At 34.7% G+C, this 16,523-nt stretch overlaps 1 protein-coding gene across 3 annotated transcripts in view; it reads right to left on the bottom strand.

Moving 5' to 3' along the window:
- Window positions 1–16,523, bottom strand: part of ADARB2 (adenosine deaminase RNA specific B2 (inactive)) — a 693,422-nt gene that overhangs the window by 526,800 nt on the left and 150,099 nt on the right. The window lies entirely within an intron of this gene.

Here is a 16,523-nt window from a genome sequence, read left to right on the forward strand (position 1 = left end):
TCATGTTTTCCATCCTAAGAGTTTCTCTTAGGTATAGGTCATACCTAAGTTTTGTCTAAGAGGCTTTCATCAGGTTTAGTTAATGTTGAGAAAGAGGGTTGGGGAATTTTCTTTCTTATTCATCACAGAATGAGACATTGAGGGGGAGCAGGCTTAAGAACTATGAGAGCGTCAGGGATGCTTTTCTAGGTAAAATAGTAAGAGGCATAGAACTTGGATGAATGTAAAGCCCCTGGATTTTTGGACAAACTATTTGGTGATACTCAAAGCATAAAGACAATATCATTGGTTTAGGTTTCTTTTGAACATTATCTTTGCCAGTTACTTAACCCAGAAATTAAAAAAAAAAAGATGAAAGCACACATAATCACAGAACAAGATGACTATTTGTTCATTTGATGGTGCAATGGAAAGAACAAGGGAGGCAGGAAGGCCAGGGTTCAAATACTTCCTTAAGTAGTCCCTAGGTAAGTCAATTAACTTTCCTGGGCTTCATATTCCTTATCTGTAAAATGGGAATAGTATTGCATCTACCTAATATGGTTGTGAGGATCAAATGAATTATTATATTTAAATACTATGGAGTACTTTAAGTGCTATATGCTATAAATCTTAAAGCAAATCTTAAAGTACTATATGCTAGCCATTATTTTTATTTTTAAGAAAAATATCTTAATTCTGTGGATGGTTTAAATTTCATATTTATGCACAAACATGAAGTAAATGTGTGTATTTACACATATACATAATATATTATTTTTAATATATATGCTTAATTTGACAGTCACTTCTTATATATATTTATGTTTTAACATGTGACTATCTATATCAATATATCTATTTATTTACTTTGCATATGCTGCCCTGTTTGGTTTCAACTGCAAGAATAAGATGCCCCTCCCAGGATAAGCTCCCCACTTTTAGATCAATAACAATACTACTAACATGTGCCTTGATGGATAACATCACTCTCAGCCACTACTTCCCTCTGATTGGAGGGCTGGAGAGTGGAGTACCAATTCCTTTTAGAGAACAGACAATGAACTTTTAGTTCATTATGCTTTATATCTGTTGCTCTGTCTGCTTCCAACTCCCATCCTAGGTACCCCTGGTCAACACACCCGTCCACTGCCCTCCTGTCCTCCCGCCTTCCCTCCTGCTTTCTGGCCTCTTTTTGTGTGCTCTCTCACCACCTCATCCCCCATTAGAATTATTATCTGACATTTTGCCACCTATTTTTCCCTTTCCTTCTCACTGTCTCCCCTCCCCAAGAGGGCAGGTAATATAAGTTGTACATAAGTTATAATACAATATATATTTTTGTTTATCATGTTGTGAAAGAAGACATATTGTTTCCACAAGAGACAAATGCTCAGAGGAAATAAAGTGAAGAATAGTGTGCTTAACTCTGCATTTAGACTCAGTTCTTTCTATAGAGGTGGATAGCCCCTTTTCCATCATCAGTCCCTTGGATCTCAATTAGATTGTAAGCTCCTAGAAAGCAAGAATTATTTTTCTTTTTATTAATTCTATCTCTAGTGATTAGCACAGTACCTGACATATAGCAGGTGCTTAATAATTATTTATGGATTAGACTCCATCTCTCTCAATCTGTTTGTCTATCAATATATTTGCAGTGGTTCCACTCATTATCTCTGTAAACTTCCAAATCAAGAGAATCCTCCCTCCATCACCATCCCTGTATACCTATTGCTTTAGAATGTATGTTTCTAGAGGACTAGGACTGTCTTGTATTTATTGCCCTGATGCTTAGAAGACTTCAATTTTTTTTTACATATTTACATGTTTATTAACTAAGCTTCAATGTCATCTGGTTACAGAAATAACCATTAATTCTTAAAGGTTAGCATAGAAATGAACACTTAATGGTACTTTAAAATTTGGGAAAGGCTATATTTTTCATTCACATATTCATTACATACATACATGTGCACTTATGTACACAGTTTTCAATCATGTACTTATTATGTATTAATAGCTGTACATGGGCATTTATAGATGAGTCTGAATGCACATGTGTGTATATGAATATGTGTGGCTGTGCATTTGTACCCACACACATATGTGATTTCATCAGTTTAGGATTCTCCCACTATGGCCTAGAGAAAGAAAAAATGACTATTTTAATCCTCTCCATTCTCTCACTACTATGGCAATACCATCCACTGATTCAGATCAATAACTTGTCTGTAACTCAGGCTTAGATTATTGCTGGAGAAAAGGAGAGGTTGTGACCTGCCTCCAGTGATGTACCAGAAGCAAGAAATGAACCCAAGTCTCCTCGACTATAAGGCCAGTCCTCTGTCTTTTCCGACATGCTGCCATCTTACATCACATCCTACATATCAAGGATAAAATGCACAAAAAGATGATGGCTAAAAGCCAAGTTACCTTAAAATGAAAGAAATGTCCCTAACTATGATTTATGTATATGTGTTCCACTCAGAAAAGGAAAATGTGGTTTTCTTCAATAAAAATCCAGTTTGCAAATATTTGATAAATATTATTAATTAAATTCACCAAACATCAGAAGGACTGAAAAGGTGATAGAGAGAAAAAGTATATATTTACTTGCATTTTGTATTTCTTTGTATCTCTGGAGCTTAGCAAAGAGCCTGGCACATTGTAGGTACAGTAAGTACATTTTGTTTTTTGTCTGTGAATTAAGAAGTGCATCCACCAGAGTTCCTTGACACACTATCAGGAAACATTTGAATTTATTTAAAGATTGATTGTCCTTTTCATTCCAAAGATCTTTTGATTATAGGAGTTTATTATCATCTTTTTCATAAAATATTCAAGGTAAGAAAGTTCTAGTATTGCTCTTGGTTTTTAAGTCCAGGTTCAAAACATTGATGCTTTGAGGCAACTAGACCATTTTGACATGATTGTCTAATCAAATGTGAGAGCTGCCAACAAATTGGAGAAAATCATTATAAACAAGCATTTTTAAAGGATCTACTAAGTGATAGATTCTGTGCTATGATCTGGGCATACAAAGAAAAGCACATTGTAATGTGGCGTATATACATACACATACATAAATACACTATATATGGGAAACAGGCTATAATCTCAGGGGAGTCACTAAAAAGAAGGAAAATAAGGAAAGGTCTTTTATATAAGATGAGATTTGAACTGAGACTTAAAGGAAGCCAGGAGGCAGAGGTGAAAAGGGAAATTATTTAGAAGGTATGGAATGACTGATGAAAAAGCAAGTCAAGAGATAGAGTGATGAGTTTGAGGAAAAACAAAACAAAAACAAGAAAGCCAGTGTCCCTTGATCAGAAAGTACACCAAAAGAAGAAAAGCACAAGGTGGCTGGAAGGACTGAAAAGGGCATGACATCTTTGAGATGTCTTGAAGATGATACCAAATTATTAGAAAGCAAGACATTTTAAGCCTCCACCAACCTCTAAGAAACATGTGCCATTGTGTAAGGAGGAAATAATGCTTTACTCATTTGTGTTGTCATTGTTACTCCATTAATTGGGCACTAGATTAGAACATTGCCAGTTCCATGCCAAAAGCTTGTTATCTGTGAAACAAATGTGCCACTCTCTGTGATAGATAGTGGCTGGACTTGAAGCTGGGAAACCCAACAATTGTTTTAAATGAACTTATTAGGTTCTTCCTTTTGTTTACTGGAGTGATGATAGAATAACCTCTTTTACAATCAGTGACAAAGAAAACACAATGGATGTGAATGGGAGGAATTAAGGACAATAATTATATAAATGCTTGTTGAATGAATGAATAAATTAATGAAGGGAACCTACCTCTTGGGGCAGGTCAAGAAGAATAGTCTGTCAAACTATGAAAGGTCACAGATAGGTTATTCTAACTAAGCCCATTCTAGAGGCCCAGAATGAAATGACTGCACATTAAAAGTAGCTGATGTTTTTTCTATTCTCCTTGGACCTTCAGCGAGCTGAAAGCCCATAAATCTCCTTGAACTCTTAGTAGCCGCTGAAATCTGTAATACTTGGTTCCTCTTTTAACTTACTCTCAGAACAAATAATTTAAGGCACTAAGACAGTGGCAGTATATTTGATCCAAAAGGGAAATTCACTTTCTATTCCTTTTGAAATAGCCTGTCTAGATGCTATTCCCTTTCCAATAATTGATTCCCTCCACTCCTGCCAAGTCCCCCTCCCATTTCCTCCCTACTCTCCGTCCCCAAACTCCATGATTCTCCAGCTGCCTTAATAAGGCTTCTTTTGCTTCTCCCATTATCTATTAAATAGGCTGCCTTATCCAGTGATAAGAAAATTTGGCCACATCCCCCCTTCAGCCTCCTTCTAGTAAATGCATCCAAGTCTTTGCGCTATTCTGGAATTGATACATTTTCCTGATGACACAGAATATGGGAGAGTAATATCTTCAGAGGAAGGAGAAGAAGGAATGCACCAGACTTTGTTTAAGCCAAGATGCATCCAGTTCAAGGAGACTTGATATGCCTACTCCTCCATGGAACCCCATCTTTCTTTCATCAATCATTTCTCTCTCCTCTATTCCCATGTTCAGAGAGGGAATTATACATTTGTAAACATAAAAGGACAGAGAATTACCTGGCAATATGGTAGAGAATCTTTAATGGAAACAATCAGATGCTTAGAGCAAGACATGGGGTTGCAGTCTTGACAATGCTTACTGTGGGAATGGACTCAGTTTCCTCATATCCTCCCCTTTTAGATAGGGTTGCCTGCTGACCATCTCACATAACTTTAAGGTTTATAGAACAGCATCCTCACAAAAGCTAACAAAAACTATTATAAGTATTATAAATGACCTCTACTAAAGTCCTACTCATCATGGAGCCTCAGTGGTGACCTTGGATTCTCCAAGGTTCGCTTTGCTAAGCTCAAATCCAGTGGGTTAAATCACAGTGGAAAGGATGGAAGTATGGTTCCAGTAACACGTAGTATCTGCTATTTGAGGACCCATTAAGCTTAGTACAGAGAAATCCTTAGTACAGGAGACTGGCCATTAGGCATGATAACCCATTATGACCTTTGAGGGCAAAATTTCATTTTGGCCTTTTATTTTATTTTACTTTATTTTGCCTTTTGATTCTCAGCTCTTAAAATGGCACCTGACAGACTCAGCTTTAATAAATATTAATTAATTGACTAAAATGATCTTCCTCCTTTTCTTCATTTATCCATTTATTAAGCACTTACTATGTTCCATACATTGTGTTATTTTCTGGGGACACAAAACCAAAACTGAAATGATACTCACTCTCTAGGAATTGTTCTATTTCAGAAGTTGTTCACTTGGGGGCTGTGAACTTATTTAAAAATATATTTTCCTTTATAACCCTCTGTGCTTTGTTTTATACAATTAAAAACATTATTCTAATAAGTGATCTGGCTGTCTCAAGGCTTTCCTAGACTTCCAAGATGTTTCTAACAGAAAAAAGTTCAGTTTCTGCTTCATGCCAAAAGTGTGTGTGTGTGAGTATGCAAACAACATAAACATGGATATGCAAATACAAAGCATGTTAAAAGTAAATACAACAATCAGTGATTACTATCAACTGGGAGGGGGTCAAAAGAAGGCTTCATATTGGAGGCAGACATTTATGTGACCTTTATGTGATCAAAGGCCTGGAGTGAAGACATGAGAATGTTTTAACTGTGAAGAGCCAGAAGGATTTTTATACTAGAATATAGTGTTGATATTGAAAATTATCTCATATTGATAATTATATCGAGAATTACTTTAATAGGCTCAAGTTGCCCTACTACATGAGGGATAAAGATGTGTAACATTGACTCTATTTACCTTGGGCTTAGAATTGAATTGGAGAAATTGTCATTAGGATCCAGAATAACATGAAGAAACTTATTCTCTCTGACATACCAACTTCCTTCCTTCCTTCCTTCCTTCCTTCCTTCCTTCCTTCCTTCCTTCCTTCCTTCCTTCCTTCCTTCCTTCCTTCCTTCCTTCCTTCCTTCCTTCCTTCTTTTCTTCCTTCCTTCCTTTCTTCCTTTCTTTCCTTCCTTTCTTCTTCCTTCCTTTCTTCTTAAATACCATTCTATTTCCTTTATTATCTCTACCTTGGTTTCACCTCAGGTTTGTAAATTACAACTGTCTGTCATTTTTTCCTGTATAATAGTCTTGGTGTTACCCATCAGTACAAGGGTAGCAATTACAAGAGATAGACATAATTCATTAATCCCAAACCCTAAGCTACTTCTGTAGTTTTCTTCTTTTGCTATTTTACTTCTCTATTAACAAAACTTATGTTCATGATCTCTTGCGCATCTTAAAAGGCATGTGTTTTAAACTGTGAATGATATATATAGGAGTTGATTCTAATTATGAGAAGGAAATAAGATCATTCTGTATCATTCAATTACGTTTTGTATCTAGAGGTCTTTAAATAGTCTGGGGGGTCATTCACTCTTCAGAAAGATATAGTAGAAATTGAAAATGTCAAGAAAGAGCAATTATAAATGCAATGTAAATACTAAGTAGAAGGTATCTCTAGTCACACATACATATGTTTCTAAGTATATATATGTGTATATATAAAATAATTTGTGTTTATGTGCATGTGAACATATTTGTATGTATATGGATGTGTGTATATATGTGTAGAAACAAAATATATATGTAGAAAGAGAATCTAGAGACAAAAGAGGACATGTGAATCGAATAATTTTTAAGTAATATAAAACAAAAAGAAAACACAAAAATCAAGAAAAATAAAAAGGAAATGTCAGCCAAAATATTTTGGGGAACATTGCCACTGAATACACATGTATGCATATTTGTACATATTCAGGATATTTATGTTGCTGTTGACAAATATATATGTGCACATCATATACATAAATATATAGATACATTTTGATTAAATGGAAAGCAAGCTGGAATGGAAATTAGAAGACCAAACTTAATAGCTTTGGTGACTTGTTGAAGTTGCTTGTCCTTTCTGGGCATCTATTTCAGCTTCTATAAAATGAAGAAATTGAATCAAATGGCCTTCAGGGTGCTTCCCATTTAAAACTCTATCTTATTTTATGACTGAGACATTAGCTGGGAAAGGTCAAGAATGAAACAGTAGGTGTTTGCAATCCTAAAAAATAAAATTATGGATTGGATACTGACAAATCCTACACTGAACTTTGAAGAAATGGATATAGTACAAATGTGGAAGGGAACATAAATATATACAAATTCAAAATGAGTTTGGAGAAATTTGTGGATGATTATTCTGTGCATGTTTTTTTTTTCCCTACAGGGCACCATAAACTTGCTTTTATTAATATTTTGATAGCTTCAACATATTTCTCCTTGTAATTTTATTTATAATATATTTCATTAAAATATCATTCTCAAAAGGGGTCCATAGGTTTACTAGACAAACTGAGTCCATGACACTAAAAAAGTTAAGAATACCTAATGTAAAGAATTTTTAAAGGGATTAAAGGAGATGCTTTACTTGTCAGAATGATATTAAGCAGCACAACTACTGTACTTTTGATACCTCTCTCTCCTTCTAACCCAAGAAATACAATTTGAAAACTATCTGATGACCAGATTACTAATCTGGCCCCAAACAACAATTCTTGCATTCCTTTAATTTGAAAATATAATAGGAGAAACAGGGGAGGTAGTAAGGAAAAGAGAACAAGTAGTAAGCTGGGGAAGAAATTATTACAAATGTTTTTCTACTCTCCTGAATAAATAGAATGAGACTTAGATCCATCACTTCACGCCAAGGTAAGAACAAGGTTTTCAGCACTCAAATTTCAGCTCTAATATAAAAAATGTGAGAAAGTTACTTGAAATGATTGATTTTTAACATTGTTATATTTCTGTTTGGTTTTGAATAGAGACCTGGCCTATTTGGACTAGTTGGTCTCTTGTGGGTCTTTGCATTTAGAAAGTGTATGATTCTATTATATCTCCATTTGTCATTTGCTTTGACTATTGAAATGAAGTGAAACTGTAGGCTTCTATTATTGTAGCTTGATGCCTACAATATTTATTGGGTAAGGGATAGCAGAGACCTATACAACTTGTAGGAATGAAGAAAATTCTGGGGTGCCAAGAGGTTCCTATTAATTTTCATCAAAATGGTAGTTCACTTCTACAGTTAGAAGTAACAACTACCTAATCCCACTTCAACATAATCTCATTTTAGCATACTTACACAATGTGATTTCCTTCATTTTCCCAGATATTATTACTTTCCAGACCACCCACTCCCAAATTATTTTTCATTTACTCAAATGTCTCCTTTCACCTACCCTAAAGTCCTTGAAGGCAGGCATTGTTTTCGGTGTTCTTTATCTTTGTATGTTGACCATCTAGCAGAATGTGTGCCATATGATATCCAAATAATAAATTCTTCTTGAATGAATTTAATTGAATTTCTGACCTTCACCAATCTCTTACTCTATTTTGCCAGTCAGACTTTTAAGGGTTTAGGATGGACATTGTGGTTGTTCAGGATGGGTTTGTTTTTTAGGGTTGTAGAATTAGTCAGATCTACTTTTCGTTATAGCCAAGAAAAGAAAACAAAATGGGTGCCCAGAAACTGAATATTAGCTAGGCAAATGGAGGTGGCCCATGAACATAATGGAAGATTATTGCTCCATAAGAAGTGATAAAAAGGGAGATATATTCAGAGAAACCTAGGTGTATACTTCAATGAACTGAGGGGTTCATAGTCAAGTGGCCAGAAGAAGGAAAATGATTTTTACAATCATTACAATAATCCAAAGGAAATCTACTTTGGAATACCTAAAATAGTTTTGTCTTAAGAATAATGATGAAATAATGATGAGCAGAGTGGAATATAATAATAAATCACTCAAATTTTTATTGGACCCAAGTCTCATTGAAACTATCATAATGAATTGGATAAGGTGGCACATACCTGCAATCACTGCTACTAGGGGAAGGAAGGAAAGAAGGAAGAAGAGAGGGAGGAAAGAAGAAAAATAAGAAAGGAAGGAAAGAAAGAAATCAATCATTTATTAAGTACCTCCTCTGTGCCAGGGCATTGTAATAAGCACTTTAAAACTATCTCATTTGATCCTCACAACAACTCTGGGATGTAGACACTATTTTCATCCCTACTTATACTTGAAGAAATCAAGGCAGACAAAGGTTAAGTGATATGCCCAGAGTCACAAACCTACTAAGTATACATATTCACATTAGAACTCAGGTCTTCCTGACTCCAGGAAGAGTGATTTATCCACTGCACCACCTAGCACCTTGTCAAAGCTTCTGTGCTAATTAGCAATGAAATGGGTTCATGAATCACCACTGCACTTCAGCCTGGATGGGATAAGGAGACAGTCTCAAAAACCAAAAATCCCACCCAACAAGCAAAGAAAAACCTCCACCAAATTATGGTTCAAACAACTGAAAATTCTTTCCCAGATTTTTCTAAAGTCAAGAATGTGAACAGATTTTGTTTTCCCCTTCCATAGTTGAATGAGGAAGAATGTTTCCTCATTGATGACTTCAAGATTTGGAACTGTAGAAGACATTCATCAAAGCTGGCACTATTGTAGGAGAATTTGTCTATAGTTTCCGATTAAAACATGAAAGTCAGCTATAGCTACGCTTGGGAGCAATCATTCTACAGTTTCAAGGAATTCAGTGCAGTCATCTAGAACAAAAGTGACTTTTAAAGCAGGTGTTCTTTCTAATTAGTGTTGATTTGAGTAAGCTATTAACACTTTAAGTACCCCCAAGTTTACCATACCATAATCTTGTTCGGCCATGAGCTGAAATTGGACTGGCATGATGATCTTTTGGTGCTGGTTTCAAAGCTCCAATGGAGTGAGCCATGCCTCTTATTATCAGGTCGTGGTATTTTATGATTAGCACATTAAGCCTTTGCGAACAAAGCTAATAACTGTGATAAGCCTGAAAGACAGTCTTCTTCGACAACACAACTCTGTCTGTACCATGAGAACAGCATGCCAGTGGTTAAACATGCTCAGGGAACATTGATATATTCAAGTAGTTTATTTCTCCAGGCTTACAAATTTGATTACTATGGAGTACAAAGCTATTAAAAATGTGACCTTTCTATTTTCTACACCTTGGCAAAAAGCCAGATAATAACTTTGTTAGACTCAGTTTGATAGAGTGCTTTTGCAGATGGAAATAAAATGACTTTTCTTTACTGGAAATTATACCTTGAAGTCTAAATGTCCATCTTGTATATAACACCCAGATAGAAACGTTAATTGTTAATTCATCTTTGAAAGCAGTTGGGGCTATTAAAGTGAAAAACATTTTCAATTTTTACAAGGAAAGTATATAAGTGTATGTATATACATATATTGCAATATATATATAGATATGTTTCTGTATAATTTCATATACATATATGTAGCTTTATACATTTATGTGGTTTTATAGGTCTAATATTATTATATAGACATGAATGTAAACATATACAAATACATACAGTATATATACATAATACATAGCCATGTATATCTATCTATACACTTGTAGCTTTATACATTTATGTGGTTTTATAGGTCTAATATTATTATATAGACATGAATGTAAACATATACAAATACATACAGTATATATACATAATACATAGCCATGTATATCTATCTATACACTTAGGGATATATATATTTATATATATATATATATACACATATTCCTATAGGTAAAATGTTTCTTTTGTCATCTAGCCTACAATATTTTAAGGTAAAAACATTGAGACTAAGAATAAAAATTATCTATATTATAGAATCATAAATTTTGAGCAAGAAGGGAAATGAGAAGCCATAGAGTCCAACTTGTGCACCTAAGAGATGAGGGAAGAGAATCTTTGAGAGATTAAATGTCTTACCCAGAGCCTCATTATTAGCTACTTAGGTCTTCTTGATATCAAGCCCACAGCCCAACATGGTATCCCATACTGACCAAATATGGCATTTTTCTCATATAGATATCATAATTTTTTAGGGTCTCAAGGGTAAAAAAATGTTTTTGGCTTCATTTTTTATTCTTTCCTAAATAAAGTTGTTGGAAAAGTAAAATAAAATCACATGGACAGGTTAGTTCAAGTTTAAATTTTTATAATGTTAACATGCTTAGAAAACAAGATTTTGGCAATAAGATCTAGAAAACTGTTCATACCTTTTAACTCAAAAATCCCATTACTGGGATTATACCCTAAAGAGTTTATCAAAAGCAAAAGGCCATTTTTCACAAAAAATATTCATAGATGCATTATTCATTATGGTTAAAAACAACAACCTTGAAATAACCCAAATATCCAACAACTGTGGAACAGTTATACAAATCTGGTTATGGAATTTTGTACTATAAAAATGGTCAGTACAAATAAATCAAAGAAATATTGAGAATATATATATATATATATATACATATACATGCACACATATACATACATACTTTATATATAGGTAAATAGATATATAATTTGAAATATTACAGCATAAAAAAGAAAAATCAGAAAAATTGTATAACTTAAAATATTAGCAATCACAAAGAATTAGAAGGTAAATTGGAAATAATCGGGAATACTTTGCAAATACTGTAAAAAATTAAATTCTCTATAAATAAGTAGTTATTTATCTTAATGTACAATATTCTTATTTACACAATCAGTTTTTTATAGGTACTGAGTTCATTAGCTAATTAGTGAGAGACAGAAATGGAATGAATACAAAAAGAGAGGAAACTAGAGTTAGGAAAGCCTTTCTTAAGATCCTTCCCTTGACCCAAACATGTCATATGACCATGGACAAATTACTTAACAATATCTACATTTTATTATATTTTAATTTATTTGATTAAATAATACTCAATTACATTTTAATTAGGTATGGACATCCTTTGGGAGTGGGTCTAGTGTTTGTACCTCTGACTTGCCCTAATGATTGTCTTGGCAATAATGTAAAAGGATAAATTATGGGTGTTACTGATCTGCATCAATTGAGAGAATGACCACACCAGGAGGTCCTTATTCTGCTAAAACAATGGACCAGTTTTGTTGACTTTTCAATATAAATTAACTGATTTTTCTAGATTTTTCAAAATTAATTGATTGATTTTAAAGCTAGGAATCCCTATTTCTCCTATTCTGGAAGAACAGTGACTCTTGATAGGTCCACCCCTCTATTAATTGATAAAAGACAATTGACCTGTTTTGTTTCTCTGGAATGGTCTGGTTTGTCACTACTTAGGTAACCTGGTTCTTCTCCATTCCTAGGGGCTGCCCTTGTTGATGATGGATTTAGTGCCTACATCTGATTGATTTAACGCATTACAACTCAGAATTCCTAAACTCAAGACTCCCAACAATCTCAGCTTCCTTGGTAGCAGGGATTATAGGTAGGAAATCTGCTAAAATCATGGAGATAGAGTTAAAAGGGACCCCTTAGGGCTCATTGTATAGATGAGGAAACTGAGGCTCCAGCTATGTTAAATAACTTGCAGAAGGTCTCCCAAATAGTGAGCATTAGGTTTTATAAATGGGGATTTTGAACCTTAGACTTCATTCCCCAGAAGTCCTTGGTATTTCCCAGAATTCCCTAAAATCTGTCCTGAGTGTCCACATTGGGGAGATCACATTATTAGTATTTAATTTGCAGTAATGCCTCCCACATTCTCTCTTCTTGCATGACGTAGCATCAGCAGTGATGGTGGTAAGGCAGGGAAAATTTGAAAATGGCTAACCAGTCATGGGCACATGATTTTTTTTTTTAATATATTTTATTTGATCATTTCCAAGCATTATTCGTTAAAGACATAGATCATTTTCTTTTCCTCCCCCCCACCCCCCATAGCCGACGCGTAAGTCCACTGGGCATTAGATGTTTTCTTGATTTGAACCCATTGCTTTGTTGATAGTATTTGCATTAGAGTGTTCATTTAAAGTCTATCCTCTGTCATGTCCCCTCAACCTCTGTATTCAGGCAGTTGCTTTTTCTCGGTGTTTCCACTCCCATAGTTTATCCTTTGCTTATGAATGGTGTTTTTTTTTCTCCTGGATCCCTGAAAGTTGTTCAGGGACATTACACCGCCACTAATGGAGAAGTCCATTACGTTCGATGATACCACAGTGTATTACTCTCTGTGTACAATGTTCTCCTGGTTCTGCTCCTCTCGCTCTGCATCACTTCCTGGAGGTTGTTCCAGTCTCCATGGAACTTCTCCACTTTATTATTCCTTTGAGCACAATAGTATTCCATCACCAACATATACCACAGTTTGTTCAGCCATTCCCCAATTGATGGGCATCCCCTCGTTTTCCAGTTTTGGGCCACCACAAAGAGCGCAGCTATGAATATTTTTGTACAAGTCTTTGTGTCCATTATCTCTTTGGGGTACAGACCCAGCAGTGCTATGGCTGGGTCAAAGGGTAGATATTCTTTTGTCGCCCTTTGGGCATAGTTCCAAATTGCCCTCCAGAATGGTTGGATCAGTTCACAACTCCACCAGCAATGAATTAATGTCCCTACTTTGCCACATCCCCTCCAGCATTCATTACTTTCCTTTGCTGTTATGTTAGCCAATCTGCTAGGTGTGAGGTGATACCTCAGAGTTGTTTTGATTTGCATCTCTCTGATTATAAGAGATGTAGAACACTTCTTCATGTGCTTGTTAATAGTTTTGATTTCTTTATCTGAGAACTGCCTATCCATTTCCCTTGCCCATTTATCAATTGGAGAATGGCTTGATTTTTTGTACAATTGATTTAGCTCATTATAAATATGAGTAATTAAACCTTTGTCAGAGGTTTCTATGAAGATTTTTTCCCAATTTGTTGTTTCCCTTCTGATTTTAGTTATATTGGTTTTGTTTGTACAAAAGCTTTTTAGTTTGATGTAGTCAAAATTATTTATTTTACATTTTGTGATTCTTTCTATATCTTGCTTGGTTTTAAAGCCTTTCCCCTCCCAAAGGTCTGACATGTATACTATTCTGTGTTTACCCAATTTACTTATGGTTTCCTTCTTTATGTTTAAGTCACTCACCCATTTTGAATTTATCTTGGTGTAGGGTGTGAGGTGTTGATCTATTCCTAGTCTCTCCCACACTGTCTTCCAATTTTCCCAGCAGTTTTTATCGAATAGTGGATTTTTGTCCCAAAAGCTGGGATCTTTGGGTTTATCGTATACTGTCTTGCTGAGGTCGTTTTCCCCCAGTCTATTCCACTGATCTTCCTTTCTGTTTCTTAGCCAGTACCAAATTGTTTTGATGACTGCTGCTTTGTAATATAGTTTGAGGTCTGGGACTGCAAGGCCCCCATCATATGTGTTTTTTTTCATTATTTCCCTGGATATCCTTGATCTTTTGTTCTTCCAAATGAACTTTGTTATGGTTTTTTCTAAATCAGTGAAGAAGTATTTTGGTAGTTCAATGGGTATGGCACTAAATAGATAAATAAGTTTGGGTAGGATGGTCATTTTTATTATATTGGCTCGTCCTATCCATGAGCAGTTAATGTTTTTCCAATTGTTCAAGTCTAGTTTTAGTTGTGTGGCGAGTGTTTTGTAGTTGTGTTCATATAGTTCCTGTGTTTGTCTTGGGAGATAGATTCCTAGGTATTTTATTTTGTCTAAGATGATTTTGAATGGGATTTCTCTTTCTAGTTCTTGCTGCTGAGCTGTGTTGGAGATATATAGAAAAGCTGATGATTTATGTGGGTTTATTTTGTATCCTGCAACTTTGCTAAAGTTGTTGATTATTTCAATTAGCTTTTTGGTTGAATCTCTAGGATTCTTTAAGTAGACCATCATGTCATCCGCAAAGAGTGATAACTTGGTCTCCTCCTTGCCTATTCTGATGCCTTCAATTTCTTTATCTTCTCTAATTGCTACTGCTAGTGTTTCTAGTACAATGTCAAATAGTAGAGGTGATAATGGGCATCCTTGTTTCACTCCTGATCTTATTGGGAATGCATCTAGTTTATCCCCATTGCAGATGATATTAGCTGTTGGTTTTAGATATATACTGTTTATTATTTTTAGGAATGACCCTTCTATTCCTATGCTTTCTAGTGTTTTTAATAGGAATGGGTGTTGTATTTTATCAAAGGCTTTTTCTGCATCTATTGAGATAATCATGTGGTTCTTGCTAGTTTGCTTGTTGATGTGGTCAATTATGTGGATGGTTTTCCTAATGTTGAACCAGCCCTGCATCCCTGGTATGAATCCTACTTGATCATGGTGAATGATCCTTCTGATCACTTGCTGGAGTCTTTTTGCTAGTATCCTATTTAAAATTTTTGCATCTATATTCATTAGGGAGATTGGTCTATAGTTTTCTTTCTCTGTTTTTGACCTGCCTGGTTTTGGAATCAGTACCATGTTTGTGTCGTAAAAGGAGTTTGGTAGAACTCCCTCTTTGCTTATTATGTCAAATAGTTTGTATAGTATTGGGGTTAACTGTTCTCTGAATGTTTGATAGAATTCACAGGTGAATCCATCAGGCCCTGGGGATTTTTTCTTAGGAAGTTCTTTGATGGCTTGATGGATTTCAATTTCTGATATGGGATTATTTAAGAATTCTATTTCCTCTTCTGTTAGTCTAGGCAGTTTGTATTTTTGTATATATTCATCCATTTCTCCTAAATTGGTGTATTTATTGCCATATAATTGGGCAAAGTAATTTCTAATGATTGCCTTAATTTCCTCCTCATTGGAGGTGCTGTCCCCCTTTTCATCTTTAATGCTGTGAATTTGCTTTTCTTCCTTCCTTTTTTTAATTAGATTGACCAGTACTTTGTCTATTTTGTTTGTTTTTTCAAAGTACCAGCTTCTTGTCTTATTTATTAAATCAATAGTTCTATCACTTTCGATTTTATTAATTTCTCCCTTAATTTTTAGGATTTCTAATTTGGTTTTCTGCTGGGGGTTTTTAATTTGATCGCTTTCGAGTTTTTTCAATTGCATTTCCAATTGATTGATCTCTGCTCTCCCTTGTTTGTTAATATGAGCTTTCAGGGATATGAATTTGCCTCTGATTACCGCTTTGGCTGCATCCCAAAAGGTTTGAAAGGATGTTTCGCCATTGTCATTTTCCTTGATGAAATTATTAATTGTTTCTATGATTTCTTCTTTAGCTAAACGGTTTTGGAGTATCATATTGTTTAATTTCCAATTGGTTTTAGATTTGGTTTTCCATGTACCATTACTAATCATTATTTTTATTGCCTTGTGATCTGAGAAGGCTGCATTCATTATTTCTGCTTTTTTGCATTTGTGTGCTATGTTTCTGTGACCTAATGTATGGTCAATTTTTGTGAATGTGCCATGTGGTCCTGAGAAGAAGGTGTATTCCTTTTTATCCCTATTTATTTTTCTCCATATGTCTATTAATTCTAATTTTTCTAAGATTTCATTCACTTCTTTTACCTCTTTCTTATTTATTTTTTGATTTGATTTATCTAAATTTGATAATGGTTGGTTTAAGTCTCCCACTAGTATGGTTTTATTGTCTATTTCTTCCTTCAATTCTCC

This window comes from Monodelphis domestica, chromosome 5 (assembly GCF_027887165.1).
Source record: "Monodelphis domestica isolate mMonDom1 chromosome 5, mMonDom1.pri, whole genome shotgun sequence".
Classification (NCBI taxonomy): domain Eukaryota; kingdom Metazoa; phylum Chordata; class Mammalia; order Didelphimorphia; family Didelphidae; genus Monodelphis; species Monodelphis domestica.